The sequence below is a fragment of the Saccostrea cucullata genome, unplaced genomic scaffold, assembly GCF_032062105.1.
Source record: "Saccostrea cucullata isolate Sc308-1 unplaced genomic scaffold, CSIRO_AGI_Scuc_v1 ctg10651, whole genome shotgun sequence".
Taxonomy (NCBI): Eukaryota; Metazoa; Mollusca; class Bivalvia; order Ostreida; family Ostreidae; genus Saccostrea; species Saccostrea cuccullata.
In genome coordinates this window covers 11,770-19,609 of record NW_026922384.1, presented here as the reverse complement: position 1 = coordinate 19,609, position 7,840 = coordinate 11,770, and the positions used below count along the sequence as shown (strand labels likewise).

Below are 7,840 nucleotides of genomic sequence, written 5' to 3'. Positions count from 1 at the left end.
ACATGGCATTGAACGATATTTATTAAGTTTTGGTCATAGTAACATGAAATGTCATAGATGATATTTAAATTTTTGTTGACCACCTGCAACATTTATAAATTATGACACTAACCAGCAAATTAATAAAACTGTTATCGCGCATATTAACCAATAAAAAAAATGTAAAAATAATATAAAATAAAACAAGCGTTTCCTTATTTTAAACTTTGCATAATTATTTTTAAAGGGAGGATTTCTGCGATCTGGTAAGAGATTTCATTCTTTTAAATGTATATAAATATATCTTATTTGACTTTGACATACAAATTCAATTTCAAAATAACACCCTAAAATTATTTAGTATTCAGTGCGGTTATTTAATTGCATATACCCTTTAAATAATGCTGATGTCTAGTTTAAGATTTTAGAAGTGAGAAAGAGAATCTTCCCCCTCCTCTCTCTCTCTCTGTTAAACTGACAGATTTCTTCTCTTTGCCAATAATCATTTTTTTAAAGAAACGATCGAATTGATTTCATACCAAATAGGAGTACTCATTGTACATCTGTTGTTTATTCTCACTCACCTTAATTTTATATCTATAAAGTTATTATTTAAGAAGAAGACGACACTAAAGATATAATATTATATTTGAACTCATAAATATTTCTTTTTAAAGAGTGTAAGGAATGTATATTTGAATTATGATATAAAACTCCAATCCATAGATGCAGCGTTTTACCATGCGGATGTTGATTGGTGTCTTGTCCCTACTGATGTCTGGATATTTTGTCGAAAGCTGTATCTGCCTCCGAACATGTGACCTGGAAGACTGCAAATCCAATTGTCAAGCAAACAGTTATTTGTCTGGCATATGTTTGTTGTCAGATATTTGTCCAGGAAGTATGCGGTACTTCTGTAAGTGCATGGTCAAAAGGACAATAAGTAATCGCTGATACGATGCGATAAAGAAGATTGAAATACACACATGTATTACTTTCAAAATAAATGACAGTAAAATACAGTGAAATGACTCAATAAATCTTTGTTGTTTGTTTATTGTTTATCGTCCCAATCGAGAATTTTTCACTCATATGGAGATGCCACCACTTGCCTGTGGAGAGCTGCAAATTTTGTCCTATACTCGGCACCTAGGGCCATTGAACAGGGAATTTTCTCTTTCGTGCCAGCACCTACTGCGACACGGGACATCGGTTTAAACAGTCTCATTCGAAGGACCGGTCTTCACGTCCCACAGTGGGATCGAACCGGCGACGTAAGGATCAACTCCTTGTTTCGCGAATCTATCTAACAGACACTATAACCACTTTGCAATGGTAGAACACAAGAAAAAAATCAGTATATGGTAAATTAAACCTCCTCTCTACAATGTATGTTTGTACCTTTATGAGAATATTGTCATTGTCACCTAGTGAGTGTTTTTATTGAAAGCAAATTCTTTTAAACCATGGTTTTAAAATTAAAATTAACAATATGCCAGAATTTTTCATGTACATATATGCCATGTCGAGACTCATTCTAAAATCAATTTTCAATAAATCTGCACCCCCCCCCCCCCCTCTTCCGCGCAAAAAGGTACAACTCATATATCACTATTTTGCACTGGTAAATTATTTTCTTTACTGCATATTATTATGATGTTGATCGGTAAAGAGGGAATGTTGGCAGGGAAAATGAGTGGCACTGTTGGCCGGAAGTAGAAAAGCCGTATTCCTAGGATCCTTCCCGAATGCACATATTAGAAATCCAAAGTAACGGGTTATTAAGTTTCCGAGTTTATTAATAAAAGCATGTAATTAAATGATGGATAGCAATTTTGACATTCAAGAAATACACGCAGGGAGCACAGACGGAAGTGGCCAGTAATGCGTCGGACCTTCGAACTAACACATACAATTCAAATACTCTTATATAAAAGAGTTCTTGGACAACAATTAGCAAAATGAGTGACAAAATGACATGAGTCGATTAAATTACAATCTGTGAAAAGTTTCGATAAGATGGACATGAAAGAAAGATCAATGGAATACTAACATGTAAAGTTTTTATAAGAGACTAGTGACTGTTAACACCCTGTCCCTTGCATTGTCCATAGAGTGTCACTATGCAATGAAATCAATAATTAGTTATTTCATTGTCCAGCCATAAAAAAAGATTCAGAATTAATTTCAGTGAAAATATCTGATTACACAGATTTAAGTTTAAAATAAAAGTCCAAAAGAAATATTGTAATAAAAGGTCAATTCTGCACGGTTATAATATGAACAAAGAAATGTTTTAATGTCGAGATTTTTAAATTTATTACTCCTAAATATGTTGTAAGATAGTTAAGATATACTTAAGTCACCTCTACTGGCCACCTACGTTTTGCCAAGATTGTTAAATCTTAGCACGCTTCTAGTTACGGTCTTAAGGCTAAGACTGCACTGAAGTCCTATTTAAGCATGGTCATAGACTTAAGTACCCTTTATGTTACAAGCCCCTGGTGCATGACATTGATTTTTCATTGTAAATTCACTTCCGGTTTTGAAATGAAATTTAAATCCTTCTGTCAGGTATGGACAAGTAATACACCTGGGTTAGTTGCATCTATTGATGATTGCTGGTTCGTTATTTTTATCTGCAAAGGGTGCTTTGGTAAGACTAAGATGTAATTTAAGAGACGAGCTTTATTGCTTAATTTAAATGATCTTGGAAGTTTTTAATATTTTTTTCATGTCTTGATCATCCTCATCATCGTTCAATTAGGTATTTAGAAACGTAGTTAAAATGCAAAATTTTAATAAATATATTCAATATATATAAATCCGCTCACACTAAGGAAAATCTCACGAAAGAAAATATCTTCTTACAGTGAAAAATAAACCCGTTAATGATGTCATACCATACGTTTCAATGCATAATCCAAGAAATTCAGAAATTTTTGACATAATTAGAAATAATTTTTACAATGTACATTTACACAATAGAAAGGGAATGCCATAATCTGTTCCAAAGTACATAAAATAGAAGGGGAACGCCATGAATCAATATTGCGTGAAAAAAAAAAAACATCTGAAAAGACCGTGAGACGTACAATAATAAAGTAATCAGACGATACTGAAGTAATATACGTTAATAAATAATAGTTCTTCATATAGATATACAGTCATTTATTTGAATTCTGTACTTTTTTAAACTGTCTTTTAGAAAAAAGTTTCAAATATATTGACGTTTTGATGAAAGGAAAATCGCACTTTGTTAAACTTACGTAACTCAAAACCAATACGAAAGCGTTCGTGAGTTGTTGTTCATTTTATTTTAAACTTTCAAATTCTCACCAATTTATATTTTGTAAGCAATATGATTCTGAACCGATTCAATGAATGCATAATATAAGCTAAATTCTTCTAGCTTTTAAATAAACATGTTAAATTTGGGATAAACACACGCTGATTTAAAAGTCATTTTTGGAGGTCACAGGTAACTGTCTTCAAAATCACTGCAGAGTTAATGTTTATACAACAAATATCACTATTGCAAGAAAGGTGCGAAATTGTCGTTCCTTGAAAAATTACACTCTGGATATTATTTTTTATAGTAGAAATCGACCACAGGGTTGCAGATGGCGATTTTCCGGACTAATGAGACAGAATAACGTGGAAGAAATCAGTTCCCAATAAATGTCATCCGGAAGGTGATGCGTCCTGATTTATGGGGTCCAGATTAATGCGGCACAAATGTATTATCTTAAGTCAACTTCGAATGCTTCAGAATGAAACAAAAAATCTGCCAAATCATTAGATAACAAAACACTCGAAAATTATTTACAGGATTTCATATTAATCCAAATGATAAATTAATATCATCAAACTTAATATACAACATTTTAACACTAATTAACAATAGTCTACTTTTTCAGACGTTACTGCGATTTGAGTCTAGAAACCATTTCCAGGTATGCATATCAGTATCGGCATTGGGAAGTTAGCATTGAAAATTCTATAACACAAACATGCGTCATCATCCAGAAACACAGGATGACATATACAGTGTAACATGATGTAAACTGAATGTTCACTGACAAGTCTGAAAATGTTTCTAAATGACAAACCTTTTAGAAGACGCAGTCTTCTTTCATTTAACTGACTGGTACCATTTCAACCTGTGAAAACAATCAGAATTAACCAAGAAATAGAAGTAGGACTTCTAGCATACATACGGCGTTAACAGAAACACAATCACCAAAATCAGAAATTGAGAAACAGGTCAAAATCGTGTGTGCAATGCCTTAAATGTAAAAGAAAAAAATAAAAATTTATCAATCTAATAAATCCAGACCAGCCAGGGTATCCTACTGATAGGGAGTTTGCTGCGTGACCGGGAGGCCTGGGTTCGATTCCAGTTCGCCGTGCGCTTCAATCCTGATATGTTAACATAAATACAGACAGTGATTGTTTCTTCGTCAAACGCCCTTTATAATAATGAAGGTTTTCGAAAAAATGCATATCGAAAATTTCAAAAAAATTCCAACATTTTTTCTAAAATATCTCTATACCTGTAAATATTTTGTTTAAACATACAGAATAAAGGTAGTAAAGAATTACATAATCTTTCCATTAATATCATGAAATGGGGGCAAGCCCCTATAACAAGTGGTATAAAGAAGTCGAAAGTTATTTCTTAATGTTTCAAAAAAAGTATTGAGAATTTGTTATTCATCAGAAAAAGCAAAGTTGTTAAAAATGACAAGTACTTACAGGAGAGTTCATCAAAAACATCAAATGATGTCACTTCAGGCCAAAAAGATAGCTTAAAAAAACTATTTCCATAGATTTTGTTGTGAATTTGAATTATTTATGTCACAGAGGTCATCTCACCGTTATTTCTTCTGGTATCATGGCTTCCATTTACTTCCATTTAAACCGAAAGTAACAAAAATGACATTTTTTTGCAGTTATTGACATAAAATCCAATGATTTAACATTACCAAAGACAGCCAACTTAATTTTCTGTTATTTTTGTCACTTGTAGTCAAACCGGATGTAATCACAAATGCTTTCTTCACATGTATCCGCATATAATTCAATCATAAACATATACAAAAGACAGGTTGACAATTTTTGGTTTAGTGATATTATTTATGATGAATGACATGATACCTTCATAAACCATTTTTACAGGCAGTGTTACAGTACTAAAAATCGAACGGAAGACCTACTCGTTGCTTTGCAACGAGCTTTGCTCTAGTTCTGATTGTTTTCGCTATATGAAATAGTGCCAACTAGTTAACTGAAGTGAAAAGATTACCTATTCAGTCACATTTTCAGAGTTTTCAATGAACATTCAATTAATCTAATGGTACATTTCATCCAGTGTTTTGGACGATGGATACTTATGCTTATGTAACAGAATTCTCAATACTTAATTCCCTATACTGATATGCATTTCAGGACATGGACTCTATACTGAAATCGCAAAAACCTCTGAAAAGTAGGCTATTGTTGAATAGTGTCACAATGTAGCATAAGTATAATGTTATTAATTTATTTTTTGGACGAATACGAAAAACATCTCTTTTGAGTATTTTTTTTTGTGTGACTCGGCATATCCTTAATGTATGATTCTGAAGCATTCAAGGGTGATTAAAATGAAAAATATTCGTATTTCATTTTTCATATCAACCACGTCTTCCATAGCACTTGCAGCTGAATCTTCTACGTATCGGACAGTGCTTTGGAGTTACGCATGAACCACCTAAGTATACTTGTCTCTTGCAACTACTCAAACAGTCACTGTTATCGCAGTTCCTCCGACATATTCCACCAAACCAGAGACAGGAAACGGGGTCCATGACTAAAAACGACAGAGAACAAAACACGACAAGTAACGTACTGGTCTTCATCTGCAAAATAAAAAAAGACTTTTATATTATAAAATTGTCCTATGACTAGTAACGACAGAAGACAAAACACATCAAGTAGCTTACTTGGCTTCATTTAAAAAATAAAATATGTCTATAAACTGTGTAATAGTCCAATCAAAGATGAACAAAACAGTAATATTGCAGTAATCCTATGACAATTCACAACACAAGATAATGAAAAAGTGCTGATCGCCATCCTTAAAAAAAACATCATTAACACAGTCAAGTAAATAAATGATCAAAAACGACATAAGATACAACACAACAAGTAATGTGCAGGTCTTCATCTCCAAAATAGAATATCTTTTGTACAGTAAAATGGTTCAATGACCGATAACGTAGAAGTCGAAAATGCAACTCGTAATTCCCAGGTCTTTATGTGAAGTAAAAAGACATATTATTTTCCAAACTTACTATTGTAATTTATATATTGTTTTTATCCTGTGTGTCTGTTTGTCAGTTTATCTGTCTGTCTGCTATCAACTTTAACCTACCCCTTAACTATATATTGAGTGGGTGGGGCTATCGCTTTCATATTTCACAGGTGTATTCCTTGCGACAAGCATTTCTCTGGGTACCATCAAATTTGAGCTTTTAACCTTGACCCATGAGTTTGATCTACTTTTACAAAAAATACCACACTTTAACGTTGGCCATAACTTTTTAACAGTTGTAATTAGGGCTTTCATACTTTACATGTTTATTTATTGGGACACGAACCTTCAGCTGGTATAAATATTTATTACCCTTTGACCTTGACCTAAGAGTTTAACCCACTTTTAAAAAAAAAAACTTTTACCTTTGTCATAACTTTTGAACAGTTAGAAATAGGGCTTTCATACATGTATTTTACAGGCGTATTCCTTGTAACAAGACCTTCCTTTGGGTACCAACACTTTTGGCCTTTTGACCTTGACATGCATTTCAGAGAATTCAACCCTTGCCTTAAGCCATCATACGGGGGCATCAGTGTTTCAAAAAACATCTTTTTTTAATGTAATGTTCATTGAAATAAGTATAACAGATAAAACATATTTTGTAGTCAAAATTATATTAATCCAATGAAAAAAATACATAGAATAAATAAAAGTTAACTTTGTCTTATATCTTTATTTTCATTCTTTATTTTGATTTATTTTTGAACGGTGGTGGTGGTGGTGGGGGCGGGGTTGGGGGGGGGGGGGAGGGAGTGTTAGTAACAGAAACAGAAAATTGGATATTACTGAAAGCCCTATAAATACAGCGTTTTTTTTTAAATGTCGTATTGTCTTATTTAAATTATATATCCTTTTCTGAGATGAATTGCAACTCCTTAATTGTTGAAAAGCAGCGCTATTTGAACAACCGTGTCCAGATTTTTCCCACACACAATTTATGTTGGGCATTTACAGAATGTTTGAAAAATTCAAATCCGTCGAAAGTCCTGGTAATTTATACTGATTTTTGTCAAGGAACATCTAATGGTATTCATTTTAAAAATTAAGATTACTAGTATCTCAAAAAATAAATTATCAACGAAAGATTTTTTGTAAAGAAACATAAACATGTACGTTACGTAAAATCTAAATTAAATAATTATTTGATTACAATAAAACAATATATTTAACATTAGTACGCTTAATGCAAAATAGTTTTTTTTTTTGAAAAATCTTTAATCTATACAGAGATAATATTCACAAAAAAGAAATACATTCTATACATCAACTTTTTTTTATTTCTAAATATATCAAACTGCTTTTCAGATTTAACGATTTGAATATTAAGTTATTGTTTATATATATATAAAAAAAACAACCCCAAAAACCAAAAAACAAATACATTATTAATAAAATACATTCCAAACTTATGTAAAGTGCATTAAATAATCAGAAACCTTGTGATAGTTAAAAGACACGGGCTTTTTTTTTTTTTTTTTTTTTTTTTGTTTTTGTTTTTGT

At 32.0% G+C, this 7,840-nt stretch overlaps 1 long non-coding RNA gene across 1 annotated transcript; it reads left to right on the top strand.

The window, feature by feature from the left end:
• The first annotated feature begins 212 nt into the window (after positions 1 to 212).
• On the top strand, positions 213 to 1,019 carry LOC134261704 (uncharacterized). Its single transcript, XR_009990869.1, has 2 exons — positions 213 to 245; positions 706 to 1,019. It is a non-coding gene; the product is annotated as an uncharacterized LOC134261704 (long non-coding RNA).
• Positions 1,020 to 7,840: the final 6,821 nt, after the last annotated feature.